Genomic DNA, 15,195 nt, shown 5'->3' on the forward strand with positions numbered 1-15,195 from the left:
ACCATGCAGTTATGTGTGTACAGGGAAATGTCCAAGTTCCTCTACCAGGTATAGGACAGAAGGCCAGCACGTGTGGAGGATCCCTTGGTGCAATGACTCCCACACCTGATCCTCACCTGTGACCCCCCCTCACCACATTGGCTCAAGAAACATTGGACATTGGCTCAAGAAAGAAGCTTCCACCTGGATTTGAGATTTCTTGCTTCGTTCCTTTAAAAACAACTAAGTGAAGGTCAACGAACATGACCAAACCCCCCATGCCCTCGTGAGCTGTCCGTGTGTTGGGTTCATCTGAACTCCATCTTTCAGGTAACCCCATGAAAGCCTGACTTAGGAAAAAGAATGACAGTTTCATTCACACTTGAATGGGCACGGGAGTTATTCATTGCTACGATTATTTATTTTGAATGATGGTTCATGATACCAAGCAGTGAGTTTATTTTATATCAAATAAATCTTGTAGATGCAAAGTAGGAGTGGTCGGTTAATTTCAAGGGTTCCTCCAAAGAAAAAATAAATAAAGGTGCCCAAATAGCCAAAAGAAGATCCTTGGAAATTTGACCTGGCCTTCTCCAGTAATTATTCTAATTATTCTTCTATTATTTAGGCCAAGAGCCAAAGGTTCCCAAGTGCGTAGAAAGTTAATAGCAGACTTGAAGTGAGAAGGGCGGACAGGCCAGCATATGTTCATTAAAGTCTGCTTTCACTTAAGGGTTTTGCATCATGCAAGCTGCAGCCACCAGTCATTTATCTTGAAGACTATTTACTCAGTGCAACAGGGAAATAATAAATTGTCCTAATTTTCCTTCCTGGCCCCAGAAGGGGCTGCCCCTTGCCTTCCTTCCCAGAGAGACCCCACTGGGGTCAGTCCACTGCCAGGGCACTGAACGAGCCCCTTCTCCCGCTTGGAGGAATCATTTCCAGTGGTGCCCTGGGTTTCCAGCTGGCCTGTGGTAGCATACCTCAACCAAGGTGTGTGTGTGTTCCCAGGAGGGTGTGGCTGAGGGTGGGTGGGTGAGGAGAGCGGCTCACAGGGACTCGGGGGAGGCCACTGCAGTGAACAGGGGCTCATACATGCCTAGCACGACAGGGGTGCCCAAGACAGAAGGCAGCGTCTCTCCCCCTGCCAAGGACTCACTTCAGCCATATTCCACACATGCGCCCAGCCCTTTGGAAGGTCATCCCTAGAAAAATCCTGTGCCAGCACGTTCTTAATTGAATGCCTGCTCCAAAACACAAATCTGGGTTCTTGGATCAAATGGATGAGACCCGACAGACACAGGGCCGAGAACCTCGTGGACAGAAATAAAGCACGACAAGACCTGCCTCGCCACTTGTCATGACCAACATTTTCTGAGCCTCAGCCAGCCCCAGCGACGCCCTTTCGAAGGTACTCAGAAGTCACTGCTGGGCTTATCTTCTAGAAGTTTCCACAGTCCCTGTCCCCCTTGAGTGGTCCTGGGTCAAAGGCAATGGCATCCTGGAGGGATCAATGCAATGATACCTTGGTGACTCTAAAGCGTGAATTAGCCCCCGATTCCCTACTTTCCATCCAATGTGGTCCAGAGGGAGCAGGAGGGAGGGAAACTACAACATAATAGACATTGTGGAGCGAAAAGACCAGGGAAGGCTGGCCTGGGATGAGGCGGAACATGGCACCACTCAGGCATCACGAAGAGACATCACCCACCCTCTCACCCCTGCCCTGACTCAGCCACACCCAGCAAGACGCTGTCCAATGATCTATATTCACGACCAAGCAGTTCAGCCAGACTACTCACCAAACACAACATGCCCGGGCTGAAAATTGGAAAGGCTGAGAACGGCCACCACGAACTGCCCGCAGTGCCAGTCAGAAACCACCCAGACCCTTCCCCAGCAAACTCTGGTATTTGTTAGTGGATGCGAATGCTTTTCCCACATAGAAAGCCACAAGCCAGGCGTGAAATCTGGCGTGTGGCTAACGCAGGCTGGCCAGGCCGCAGTGTCCCCTCAGATGTTGCGATCTGTCAGCATATCTCTTCAGATAGTCTTGGAAATATCTACATTCTTGGGAAGACAGCAAGAGAAATACACCTGGTGGCTGGGGACAGCGAGAGAGGCTACGGGGGTCAAAGGGCAGGACTGGAAAGGATGAAGTGTCCTTGTCACAGGTAACCCTTCCTTTTCCAAAGCACTTGTGTCGGATTCTCTACAGGTGGAACTTTTATTTTCCAGAGTCTGGTGGACCACAAGCAAAGTGGGGTCTGCATCAGGTATTCTTTCCAGAATGCACACCCAGAGTACTTTTTTTTTTTTTTTGAGTTGGAGTCTCCCTCTGTCGCCCAGACTGGAGTGCAGTGGTCGCTCCCGGCCACCGCAGCCTCGACCTGTTGGGCTCCGGTGAACCTTCCGCCTCAGCCTTCCAAGTAGCCGGAATTACAGGCGTGTGCTACCACGCCTGGCTAATTTTTTTTGATTTATTGTAGAGATGAGGTCTCGCTGCCCAGGTGGGTCTCAAACCCGCGGGCTCAGGCAATCCACTCACTTCAGCCTCCCAAAGGCACGGGATGACAGGCTGAGCCACCGAGCCCGGCTCAGAGTACATTTTTTTCTGTATTTTTTCCAAAAACTTTTCACAGGGTGGCAACAGCCTGGGCTAGTGGAAGGCAGGCAACCTCGCTCCGTGACGGCAAGCTCTCCCATGCCGCGCGGCTGGACGAGCGTCCTATTTTCTGCTTAAATGTGTGGGCCATGTGCATAACTTCTGGGATGCCAGTCCAGTGGGCTGGTCCAACGGGGATCAAGTGCTCCTCTGGCTTCCCTGACAGCTTTGCTTCGTTTCCAGCCGCAGACACGGATGCTCACATTTATTCATGTTGAGCGGCGTGTCGTGCAGACGGCCTGTCCGCACCAGCCCTGCCCGAAATGTCTTCTTTAATCAAAATTCCGCTGCAAACAGCCCAGCTGATCAAGTGAAGTGGCCTTTCACATGCTATTGACGATCTGTCTCAAGCATTATCTCATAAGTTTCCTTTTATTTTCTCTCCCAACCCAGAGAGTCTTCCCTGGGAACCCTAGCTGTGAACAGATTTGGATCTGATGCAACCTGCACGCTTCATACCTGCCTTCCAGCTCGTTTTGCATTGTACAAAAGCAACGAGAAAACTTAACATTCAGAAGAAAACATATTTAAAATGACTCGCCTCTTCCATTCATAAGACTTATGAGGTCTACAGGAAAATGTGATATTATTTCCTGAGGCATCTGATCTTGGAAACCAAGGCAGTCAGGAGCCGAGCCATAAGCAGGAGAAAGGAGAAAGTATCTTCTTAGGGACGGGCATCCCTGGATCCGTCTTCATGGATATACATATTGTCTGTGAAAATAAAGGAAAATAAACTCTTTCACACAAAAGTAGATATTTGTGACAGATTCCTGAATTGCACTTCAACAAACAGGTCCAACCCTCAGCTCTCACCCCATGAATTGTTTTCTTTAGTTTATCTAGACAGAGTTTGCAGCAAGTCTTAGCACGTGGTGCGCACTCAGTAAATGCTTCTGAATGAATCAATGGGCTGACAGTTTTCTCTTCTAAAAATGCAGACGTTTCTGACTGGTCTCTAAGGGTCTTGTAGATTGAAATCCTGAGGATTCTAATTTACAAAAAAGAGAGAGAGAGCAGACATATGAGTGTCTCTACAGCCAGCCTGAGCACAGAGAGAGCCAGTCCTGCCCCCAGAGAGTGAACTGACGTCCACCCTCTCCTGAAACCTTGGTGCATGGAGGTGGGAGCCAGAGCAGGTGAGCCTCAGAGATCAACCAGAAGAAAAAGAAAGTCAGAAAGTATATAGGGAAGCAAAGAAAACAAGCACCAATCACCCTGACAACGGCCAGGGCAGAGGAGAAAACAATGGACAGTCATCAGTCTAGGACCTTAAAGAATTCCAAGAAGCCAGCACCCATAGAGAGAGGAGCCATACTAGCCGGGCTCCATGACTCAGCCTGTCATTCCAGCGCTTTGTGAGGCTGAGGTGAGTGGATCGCCTGAGCCCGCGGGTTCGAGTCCTGCCCGGGCAACTTGGCGAGATCTCATCTCTACAATAAATCAAAAAAAAAAAAAAAATTAGCCAGGTGTGGTAGCACGCGCCTGTAGTTCCAGCTACATGGAAGGCTGAGGCGGAAGGATCGCCGGAGCCCAGCAGGTCGAGGCTGCGGAGGCCGGGAGCAGCCACTGCACTCCAATCTGGGTGACAGAGTGAGACTCCAACTCAAAAAAAAAATAAATAAATAAGAGAGTAGAGCCACATCGAGTTTGGGCTCTTTTCTGTCTCTGTGATGAGTGCGGATTGGAAAGAGAGATACTGAACTCAACCACTGTGGGATTTACTTAATCCAATCACGTATGCCACGCTTGTATTTGTCCCACAAAAAAAGGCCTGTAAATAGGAGCACATTAGGCCAGTGGTTTTGTGGCATCCCTCATTGAATTGGAGCTCAGATGCTTACAAGGTTGTTTACGCATCTCCTCATTTGTATTCCACCTCATTTCAAGGAGTCTGAGAAACTTAAACTCACAGGGCCAGGGAGAACGACGCGCAAATGCGAAGATATCAGAATTTGGTCCTACGCGTCCGGAGACAGTTGCGATAGGGGAAATCGTCCGCCTTTTCGCCTACACCCTCTGGGCGGAATGTACATGAATTTTAACTTGTGATAAAGTTGAACAATGTTTTCATAATAAATGTAACCATTCCATTGGGTGACAGAGCAGCACTGCTGATAAGTAGACATCAACTTGGTCTGCATACTAAGTTTCTTGGACATAAAAGCAGGAAAGTAATGTGTCCAGTGAGCTAAGCACACACTATTTAGATAATACTTATCACTCAGGTTATGAGAAGGCATTCAATGGATGATTCCTGACTGACGCCGTAGGTACCTGCATTTTTCTAAAGCTAAAAATACTGAAAACCTTTGCTGAAATAGTGAAAAAGATCACTGATAAAAACTAATGGGTGCCTTCACCCACTTCTCTAACACAATATTTATGTTTAAATAGTATTCCTTTAGCATCATATTTATTGAGTATCTTCACACAAAGTCTGTGCCACCAAAAAGTTTACAGTATAATGAAAAGAAAGATACTGTACTTTTGAAAGTACAATATTAAGAATATAGATGAGCCGGGCTCGGGGGTTCAGCCTGTAATCCTGCGCCTTTGGAAGGCTGAAGCGAGTGGATTGCCTGAGCCCACGGGTTCGAGACCCGCCTGGGCAGCAAGACCTCATCTCTACGATAAATCAAAAAATCAACCGGGCGTGGTAGCACGCGCCTGTAATTCCGGCTACTCGGAAGGCTGAGGCGAAAGGATCGCCGGAGCCCAGCAGGTCGAGGCTGCGGTGGCCGGGAGCGGCCACTGCACTCCAGTCTGGGTGACAGAGTGAGACTCCAACTCAAAAAAAAAAAAGAATATACACGGGCATGGAGTACAGTGGCTATTGCTGAAGAGTGGAAATACAGTTTTAGGGAGCAATTTTAATTTATTTCTTCTTACTTTTTTTAGACCCAGGAAAACATCTATGTAACAGTATCATGTGATGGGCTCTATATAATAAACTTATGAACCCAGGGAATTTTTTTGTTTTAGTTTTTTTGTTTTGTTTTGTTTTGTTTTGTTTTGTGAAGCCAAGAAAGGAGCAAATCATTCAGCTTGAGAACATTATAGCACCCTGTACCCCCAGGGGAGTTGCAATGGTTTTTTGTGTGTGTTTGTTTGTTTGTTTTTTTGAGTTGGAGTCTCACTCTGTCACCCAGACTGGAGTGCAGTGGCCGCTCCCGGCCACCGCAGCCTCGACCTGCTGGGCTCCAGCGATCCTTCCGCCTCAGCCTTCCGAGTAGCCGGAATTACAGGCGTGCGCTTCCACGCCCGGCTGGTTTTTTGATTCATTGTAGAGATGAGGTCTCGCTGCCCAGGTGGGTCTCGAACCTGCGGTCTCAGGCAATGTTTTAATGCCTCCTTCCTCATCACTGATAGGAAGTCCACTCAGACTGGGCTTGCTTTTAAAATGAGTCTGCCCCTTGCAAATAAAGATTCCATGGCTGAAGCACGGAAATTCCTCTCCAGCGATGCTCCACAAATTCCCTTCCAAGAGATGCCTTCTAAGGGGTTTCCCACTCACCCCTAAAAGCAACACCAGTTCCCACGCCACCCCTGCATTCACCTTGACCCACTAGAAGTGCTGCTACTTTGTACCATGGGAAGTGGCACTGCATAACCCATTCTGTCTCTTTTCACTGAATCACACACAACAAGCATGAGACAAAGCCCAGCACGGCTGCCTTGTCTCTCGGCTGGGGCACATCCCCTGAGACAAAAGAAGGTGGAGGTAAGAAAATGCCAAAAGAAACACAGACCACACCACTGGCCGCAAGAGCCAGCCCCAGGAAAGACAGTACAGGGCAGTTGCTGATCGATACCCTCCACAATGAAGCCATCTGTCTTCTGCGGCATTCCTTGTGGGGAAACCCTTCAGAAACCCAAGGATGGCATTAGAAATGAAACTTGATCGTGCTCATTACTAATAAGGCCGAGGATGTGTGTCAGTGCGCGCATAAGTGTACTGAAGCCAAGCCTTCTCTTCACATGTCTCTGTTTTTCCCATTCTTTGTGTTCTGTGCTTTATCTATGGCAGGAAGTGCTCAAAAATAGACGAGAAAATGGAGGGTCCGAGAGCATCAGTCATTCTTGGAGGAAGTGGCAGAGTCGAATCTGGGCACGGGTTGGAGGATATCAGAGCCCTACCCTTAACCCCAGACCCCTGCCAGTTCGCGGCAGGACTGTGCTCCTCTTGGGTGGCTCAGCCCGCCGGGACCTCAGGGGACACACACCTCCCTCTCTCTTCCAGTACCCGGGGCTGGAAATCCCCAGAGACCAGCAGGGAGCTTCTCTCACTGCCCGGTAATAAAGGCATGATTAGAACCTCTTCCCGGGAGACTCCACATCCCCAGAGAGCAGAGTGAGTTTATCAAGTGGTTGGGGAAGAATGTGCTCACTCGCAGAGTCCATCTGCCACTTGTCACCTACAGACTCCTTTCGGGAACAGATGGTCAAAGTATCGAACAGTGTTCAGATTTTATCTCCGAGACCCAAGGAACGACTGAAGAGCTTTGAGTGAAAGGGCAGTTAGGGAGGACTGATGGATAAATACTGGACCTCCTAGCTTTTCTTCCTCTGTCAACTGCTAGCATTGCGAGTCCCTGCATGCCAGAGTTGGTTCCCAACAGAGAATGAAGGCCATCCTTTTGGTCTCACCCCATCCCGTTGTCAGAGAGACCTTCTCGGCCCTTCTGTGACAAAGCTCAGCACATGACCGCCGGCAAGTTCCAGCCCCTGTCCCTGCGCCCCAAGCATAGGGCATCACGAGCATGGTGTGCCGCCAATGCAGCCCGGTGTACACATGTGTCATAACAAGGGTGGGCAAGACTGAAACATTCTTATCGGGGCCACAAATAACCGCTACAAGTGCAGAGCAGAGTTGAAGAGCGCAGAATATATTTTCATCTCTTTAATAACGATGCCCCTTGTGTGTGTTGTCTGGGAGGGCTGCGCAATCACCCACCCACTCCGGTGGTGGGGGACGTGGGATCTTCCCCACACTTTATTCCAGCCATCAGTCTATCTGCTTAGGCATTAAACTGGGCAATTATGGTTGCTGAGCAACCATAACTTTTGCATATGTGCCTCCTGTGGCTTTGTATGACAACCACAATGTTATGATAACAGGGTTTTTTTTTTCCGACCAAGATCCTTCTTTATATGTAAATTTATGCTAGGTTTGTGTATTTAAAAATTAGTTTCTATGAGTAATGAGCTTCAGGTTTGGCTGGGCTCCCCACACCACCCCCTGCCTCCAAGTTTATAAAATCAAGTTCAGAAGTTGTGAGATCACAGAGATAGTGTAAAATGAGGGGGGGAAAAACGGTGACTTCTAAGGAAGCAGTTCGTTTCAGAGGATTCACTCAGGGCAATGCAGACATCTGACCCTTGTTCCTGGGGCAAAGAATCATTCCCTCAGGGGCATCTGAGCCACAGGGGGCCTGGGCTGCCACAGCACTGCCCTGAGCCCACCCTGTTTCCACCTTTGCCCCTCAGCCCTTCAGCTAACACGGTCACAGCACCTCCTCAGTGCTGGGAAAGGGAAGAGATATCCAGGTATGACATCTCTCAGGCTACCCCTCATTCTGCTGTCTAGAAATGTATGATCTTCAGGAAAGAGGCTCAGATAATCCCTTTATTACCCAGGCAGTGTGAGAAGCCCCTGCTGGCCTCTGAGGTTTCCAACCCCCAATGCAGCTCACCTGGAAGTGTGCTCAACTCACCTGGAAGTGTGTTTCCTGCACTCCAGGTGAGTTGAGCCACCCAAGATGAGCACAGTTTTGTCAAACACTAGCCGGAGGCCTGGAGTTGAGGCTGGGCTCTGACATCCTCCAACTCAGGTCTAGATCTGGCTCTGGCAGGAACTATGAGAGTGGCAGATGCTCTCAGAACCTCAGTTTCCCCCTCTGTAGAACCACCACCACCACCACCCACTTTGCAGGGCTGTGGTCTTCATCTTTCCCCACCTTCCTTCTCCCAAATTTCATTCACTTGGGGGACAGAGAACACGGACAGGCCGCAACATGGAATGTAAATACTTGGTAAGTGTTTACAGGTTTGGGAGAGAAGCTAAATCTTCCAAGCGAGAAATAAATAGCTGGAATGAAGATAGCATGGACAAAAAAGTTAGAAGTGGACCAAAAAGCCACTTCTAATCCTTACCGTACTATCTGGCTCCATCATTTTCCTTCACCCCAGCGGTGAAAGCAGAGGACTCACAACCAGTGGGGAGGATTTGGTCAGAGAACCGCTCATAAATATTGATGAGCGCATCGGTTTCACATTAGCGTTTGATGAAATGTTTCATGGGCCTGAACCAGTTTCCCAGATTAAGAAAATCCTGTCCACGCGCACACACACACACACACACACACACACACACACACACACACCACTTATTTTCTCTCCAAACTTTGGTCCGTGTCCCATAGACACAGACAGAGAGCCGCTTTGAAAATGGGTCTTTCTTTTTTATCTTTCTTCTCTCTCCCTTTGCTTCGGGTGTGCCACTGACTTCAGAGGCCATCTGAGTATAGAGAGATGCAAGAATCAGGCCTCCCTGAAATCCAAGAATAGCAAAACATACCGGTTTCTCATGTTGAGTCTTATCATCTGCACCTAATTATCAAAGTTCAGGATTACCATTTGGAGGAAATTGTTCGAAAACATCTGCTCCTCAAAAACCTAGGCTTTGCGAAAACTTCCCTCCCCCAAAATTTCTAAGACAGGCCTTCCACGAGACACAAGAAAGCAGGGGTGCTTCCCTCTCCCCAGTGGTGGAAGAGGTGCCGAGGGATTGGGTCAATTAGCCCTATCTATCTCTGGCAGCTTGTCACCAGGCATCCCCAGCACCAGGGCTGACACAATCAAGCCTGGCCTTGGACGTTCAGCTGTTGAAACTGTTGGTGACAGATGTAAAATTCCAAAGAAAACCAGATCAAATTCTTCTGATTGAAAAGATGTGTGGGTGACTCGAAGGAGGTTTCACGTTCTGACCTACGCAAATATGATATCAAGAAGCAGTCACAACTGCAACAGACCCAGAGGAATCAGGCATCTGCATTGGGACTGGAGATGGGAATGATCAGTAGACGAGGAAAGCCAAACTGACGTGGCAGAAAAGGCAGGCAGATTCAAAGGAGAACGAGCCCATTCCTATCAGAGCTCATGCCAGGCATGGTTGAGGGTCCAAACCTGGCGCCTCCTTAAGAGAAAAGAAAGGGCTCACCAATAAGCTGCTGAAGGAATTCCCATCTCAGCTGGGGGTGCTTTTCTAAAGAAAGACAAAAGCAGTCAGTGAAGCTGGGTCTCCTGAATAATGAGTACCCGGGCAACTCAACCTAAATCCATCAGGTCCCGGGAGCGTTTCCCATAGCACAGGGCAGCATGACATGTGCCCAGAAAAGAAGAAAAATGTACCCAGAAGACATGGCAGTGCCTTCTCCCCAGCTGATGTAACTTGAAATGGATAGCTCGGGTCAGGAATGTGGCTCACGCCTGTAATCCCAGTGACTCAAGAGGCCAAGGTAGGAGGATCATTTGTGGTCAGGTGTTTGAGACCAGCCTGAGCCACACAGCAAGACCCTGTCACTACACAAAATAAATTTTAAAACAAATTACCCAGGCGTGGTGGTACGCACCTCAGCTACTTAGAAGGCTGAGGCAGGAGAATCCATCGAGCCTAGGAGTTTGAGGCAGCAATGAGCTATGATGACACCACTGTGCTTCGGCCTGCGTGACTGACGGAGTGAGATCTTGTTTCCAAAAAAAGAAAAATAAGCATAAATTGATGGTTGAGTCTTTCAGAAGCAAATGCATGGAGCTGAGGCTCTTTGGACTAAAGTTAGATCTGGTCCCAGAAGAGGCAAAACGGTGAGGGGAAAGCAGAGCAGTTTCTGGCGGCAGACCACCTATCAGAGGAGGGCGGGGATCCCTAAAATCATCTACAAGCTCAGACACAAGGAGAGGCTTTGGGCCTAACAAGCCCACACCCCATGTGACCAGCAAGAAGGAAGTCAACCTTGTTTGGCTCTGCTGTCTCTTTTTTCCATCGGCACAAAACATGGCTACTACTCAGACACACTTTGGAAACCACTTGAAGATTAAGTATTAATTATCTAAACCGTTAAATGCCTGTGTCAGCTTTTAGATGTATTTAAGTAAGCAAGCTTTGTTTCCCTTCCAAAGGGGAGAAAATCCGGATGACACAAAAAAGTTTGTGTTTGTTTGGGTTTTTAAAGAGAGATTTGGAGCCCAACTCTTAACTTTCAGTTGCGGACAGGACAGGGAAACTGATGCTTACTCTGTTTGCCAACACTAAGTCATGACTGAGCCCGAACTGAGTTCTTATCTGGTGTCTAGAGGTTTAGACTCCGCCGCCTCTACAAGGGAGAGAATCAGCCCCTCTGTGGGTCCCATAGCTCCCTGGAGACGGCCACTGCCCAAGGGTGTGCATGAGGAATGTTCCTTGGCTACATCCACATCCAAGTACTCTGTCTAGAAAAAATAATCTACAGTTGTGTGCACAGCCTCTTGGTGCTGTGACACAGAGAAAGCCAAAGAAGAAACATGATAGAGTACTTTTCGAAACATTCAGAAGAGTCTTAAACAGTTTTCATCTATAAAGATGGAAATCTTCCAGGATGCCAAGTTTTTTTCTTTCCTGGTCCCTCGCTGATTTTCCTATCCACTCAAGAAGGAGTTATTTGACTGCCGTGGGAAGAACAGAAAAACTCAAACATGGTGCTTGGGCAGAAGACCATTTCCTCGTCTCTGAAGAGCAGGTTGTTCAGGCAGAGATAACATCTCCTGATTGGCTCACAGGTCCTATGACAGTAGACGTTTCCATTGGCAAGAGTTGTCACAGAATCCAATGCCTGTGACATCAAATTGCTTCCACAAACAATTATCTTGAGTAATTAAATAACCTTCACTTGTACATCGCATTTCTGAGGGAGATGATCAAATACCTAAAGTTTTTTGGTTTTTTTTTGTCAGTATTTTCATCCCTTGCTGGTCATAGAGTTAAAGGCTTGAAATAGAATTTTGTCTCCTACTCATTTTTCCCCATTTATGTTCAGGAAATATTGATTTTTTTAAAAAACTAGAGTTTTAATGGACCTTGAAATTAACATGGCTTTTATTTCTTTGCTATAACACCATCAGCTTTGATGATGTCACTATGTCTCCCAGAAAAATCGTTGACCAATGACTGGTGCTTAGAGTGGCGGCACCAGAGAGAACTCAGACAAATCAACATGCTCATATTTCCTCAGACAATGGTTCCTCCTACCTGAGAGGAATAATCCTATTTCAGAGAATTATTTGGGTTGCAACAACAGAAATTTTGTTTACACCAAGTTATCACGATGCTCTCAGAAAAACCACTTTAAATCTCATTCTGAAGTCAAGAATGTGGCCAGGATATCTGCATTTTTTTAAAAGCATCCGATCAGGTATTGCTGATACGTAGCCAGGATTTGTCTCTAGCAACTTAACAGCACATTGAATAAACAGATTGCCAGATTTCATAAGCGTGTATTGGCTGCAGAGTGGGTGGCCCCTGTGGATGACACTGGAGAGTGAGCAGAGCCAAGTCCAGGGGCAAACACCCCCCCTAAGCAGAACCACCAGCTCCCCCTCAGCGAGCACACCTGTGCTGTTCCCAGCCTGGCTCCCATCCCACGGAGAAGAGGTAGGGTCCCGTGGCCTCTGCCTGCCAGAACAGAGGGAGTGGGAGAATGACTTTGAAGACAGGTGGCTCGAGCCCTCTCGGGATTCTTCTTAAGGCCGATGGGTCCGTGGGGAGAACTCGGAGCTTCTGCAGGTCAGGGAGGGAGGGAGGACCTGGTAGGGCATGCTGCAGCTGCCAGGCCCAGGAAGGGAAGGAAAAAATTCAGGGAAGACCCAGGAGGGGCGCCCCTGCCATTCTCCTCACCTACCCCAAACTGCTGGGTTAACGCTAAGACCCCGGTTTCCATGTCAACTTTTCCCCACCACCTCCCCCTCCCCAGCACCCCGACTCAGGTCTTGGTCACTCACCTCCCCTGCATGCAGAGTCCCCTCGGAGCTGTGACATTGTCCGGACTTCCTGGAAGGGCCTGGCCATCTCCTCCTGCCCGTAGGGAGAGGCTATGCCTGAGTATCAAGGAGGAATGAATGAAAAAGACAGGAGTGGGGGAGGGTAGCTGGCTGTGGGCCTCCAATCGGATTGGCCACCAGAGAAGCAGGCTTTGCTAGGTGGGCATGCAGGCCTGGGGCCCCAAGCCCTGCTGGGATGGGGCTTGAACCGCACACACACCAGCCTCGATCGTCCACTCAAGCCCTCAGGGCCTGGTCTGCTAACCAAGCCGTCTGACTAGAGGGCACGGAGTCCAGGGAGCTCAGCCTCGCCATTTGGAGAAGACGGAGCCCAGGCACAGGGAGAAGCAGGGAAGTCCACAGTATCAAGCCTGCGAGTATCAAAAGCGGAGTTAGATCTCAGGCCCCTACGACCAGAACCCTGCCCACCAGTGACAGTGCTGCATTCGACATCCAAACCTTTACAAGCCCCTGCGGAAAACCGAGACCTCCCCTGCGTGACTAACAGTCCTCGTCCCTGGACCCTCCAAAGGGCCAGGTCCACAGAGGAGATGGCCTACACTGAGCAGGAGAATCTGTATGTATCTCTAAGGCGCAGAGGAGACAGGTGAGAGTGCCACGGGCGAGGTAGGCTACAGCCGGAGTCAAGGGTATTGGGCTTGACGTCACTGTGGAACAGAGGATGCCCATAGGCTGCTGCAGGCCTGCTGGGGGACAGTACAAGGCCAGCTCTCCCAGGCTCCCAGAGTCTTGACCAGCCCCTGGGGCTTGCACTAGGGCAGGAAGAGAAGAAAGAACTCAGAGCCAGGGAGGAGGTGGCCTCTCGTGGCTCGATGGCTTTGCCTCCCGCATGGGACAGGTTGGACGGGTCTGCAGCCTGCAGGGGGAGGGGATTCCGGAGGGGGTCTGGTGTCTTTTATTAACCACGGAGATATGGAGTTGTGGGGTCCCATTTCAAGGGCAGTGCAGGTCTAGGGAAATGCCACCCCAGAATGTAACCATTTCGAGGACAATGAAATCCAAAGCATAAGCCACCACCCAGGTTGCTTCCACCCTCTTGCCTTAAGTGGGGGCGGAGCCAGCATCCCATGGAGTGATCCGCAGATGTCCGCTACGCACGGTCCAGCAGGCCACTCCAGCCCTCCCTTCAGCCCTCTCACCAGGACAGGTTGCGAGAGTAGCACACGCAGGGTGCCCTGGTTCTGGTCCCTGTCTCCACCGGGCAGCAGAGGTCAGATTCCTTTGTTAAACAGGGAATTGCTATGGCTCAGGGAGCCCACCTGTGTCACAGAACGACCGGGCCCAAGAAGTGGTTGCTACCGTGACCTCCCTGTGGCCCGCGGTGTTCTGACCCATGCCAGGCCCTAGGAAAGATTGTATTTCCGTTTTATGGGAAAGGAATGAAATGCAGGCCTTGGATCTTATTCAGGTGATCAGAGGCGAGGGTTGGACGCGTGGAGCCCTGGCTGAATTCCTGCATCTGCCATGCTCCTGTCTCTCAGCTGCCAGAACAGAGATCATCTATCTGCTTGGAGTCCAGGAGAGGACAGCCCCCAAGAGCAGCCTGACTTCCTGGAGAGATCTGAGAAGGCTCCCCCGAAAGAGTGCACACCCCATGGGCATTTCTGGCTGGGGGTGGAGTCCTTCCCACACACCCCAGGTAGGAGAATGCTTTGGGAAGCCACTGAAGTCCTGCTGTCTGCTCCTTCACCCCGGTGCCAATCTCCCTACTCCCACCCCAGCAGCACCACCATCTGCTTCAGATCCTTGGGGACCATATCCCCTCTTTCCTTGGTTTCCTCAATTGTCACCTGGACAGAATAGGGTTTAAGGGCCCAAGTCCCAGCCAGCTCCCTGCTCCCAGGATACCTTCTTCCAGGCTGCAGCTCTGGACTAGAGAGCTCTATCATGACAGTGTCCCTCAGCTGGCCCTAGGACATCTCCTCGGGGACAGGCCATCTGGGCTGGGACAAGCCTGAAGGAAAGACTCTAGCCGTGGTGTAACCGGGGCCGGGAGACCGTATCACATCTCATTTTCCGGAAGGATCCCAGTCCAGAGATCGGCCCCTGTGTCTCAGCGTCAGGTAGCGAGGAGCAGGGGCATGAGAAATGATGTAGGTTGGTTCTAGGCCCCAGAGGACAGCAGGCAAGGGACAAGGGAAGCCCAGGGACCAGCTCCTCAGATCACCAGAGATTAGAGTAAAACCCATGCTCTGATCATCGAAGGGTGAGGTGAGCTGCTGGTTTCTACACTGGGACATCTTTTGACAAAGAGCCCCTTAGAGAGCACATCTGGAGTTCTACAGATTCAGTGAGGAGTCCCAAAGACATGCCCCACCATGTGTAATCCAAGCTGGAGGGACAGCTGGAAACAGGGTGGCTGAGAACAGTCCACATCGATTCTGCCACACCCCCCTTCTCCCACACCCTGAGCACTGCTCGCACAGCATTCACAGCCTGGCAAATTCTCTCAAGGC

The sequence above is a fragment of the Carlito syrichta genome, unplaced genomic scaffold (assembly GCF_000164805.1).
Source record: "Carlito syrichta isolate Samal-C Ts95f unplaced genomic scaffold, Tarsius_syrichta-2.0.1 Scaffold308151, whole genome shotgun sequence".
Classification (NCBI taxonomy): Eukaryota; Metazoa; Chordata; class Mammalia; order Primates; family Tarsiidae; genus Carlito; species Carlito syrichta.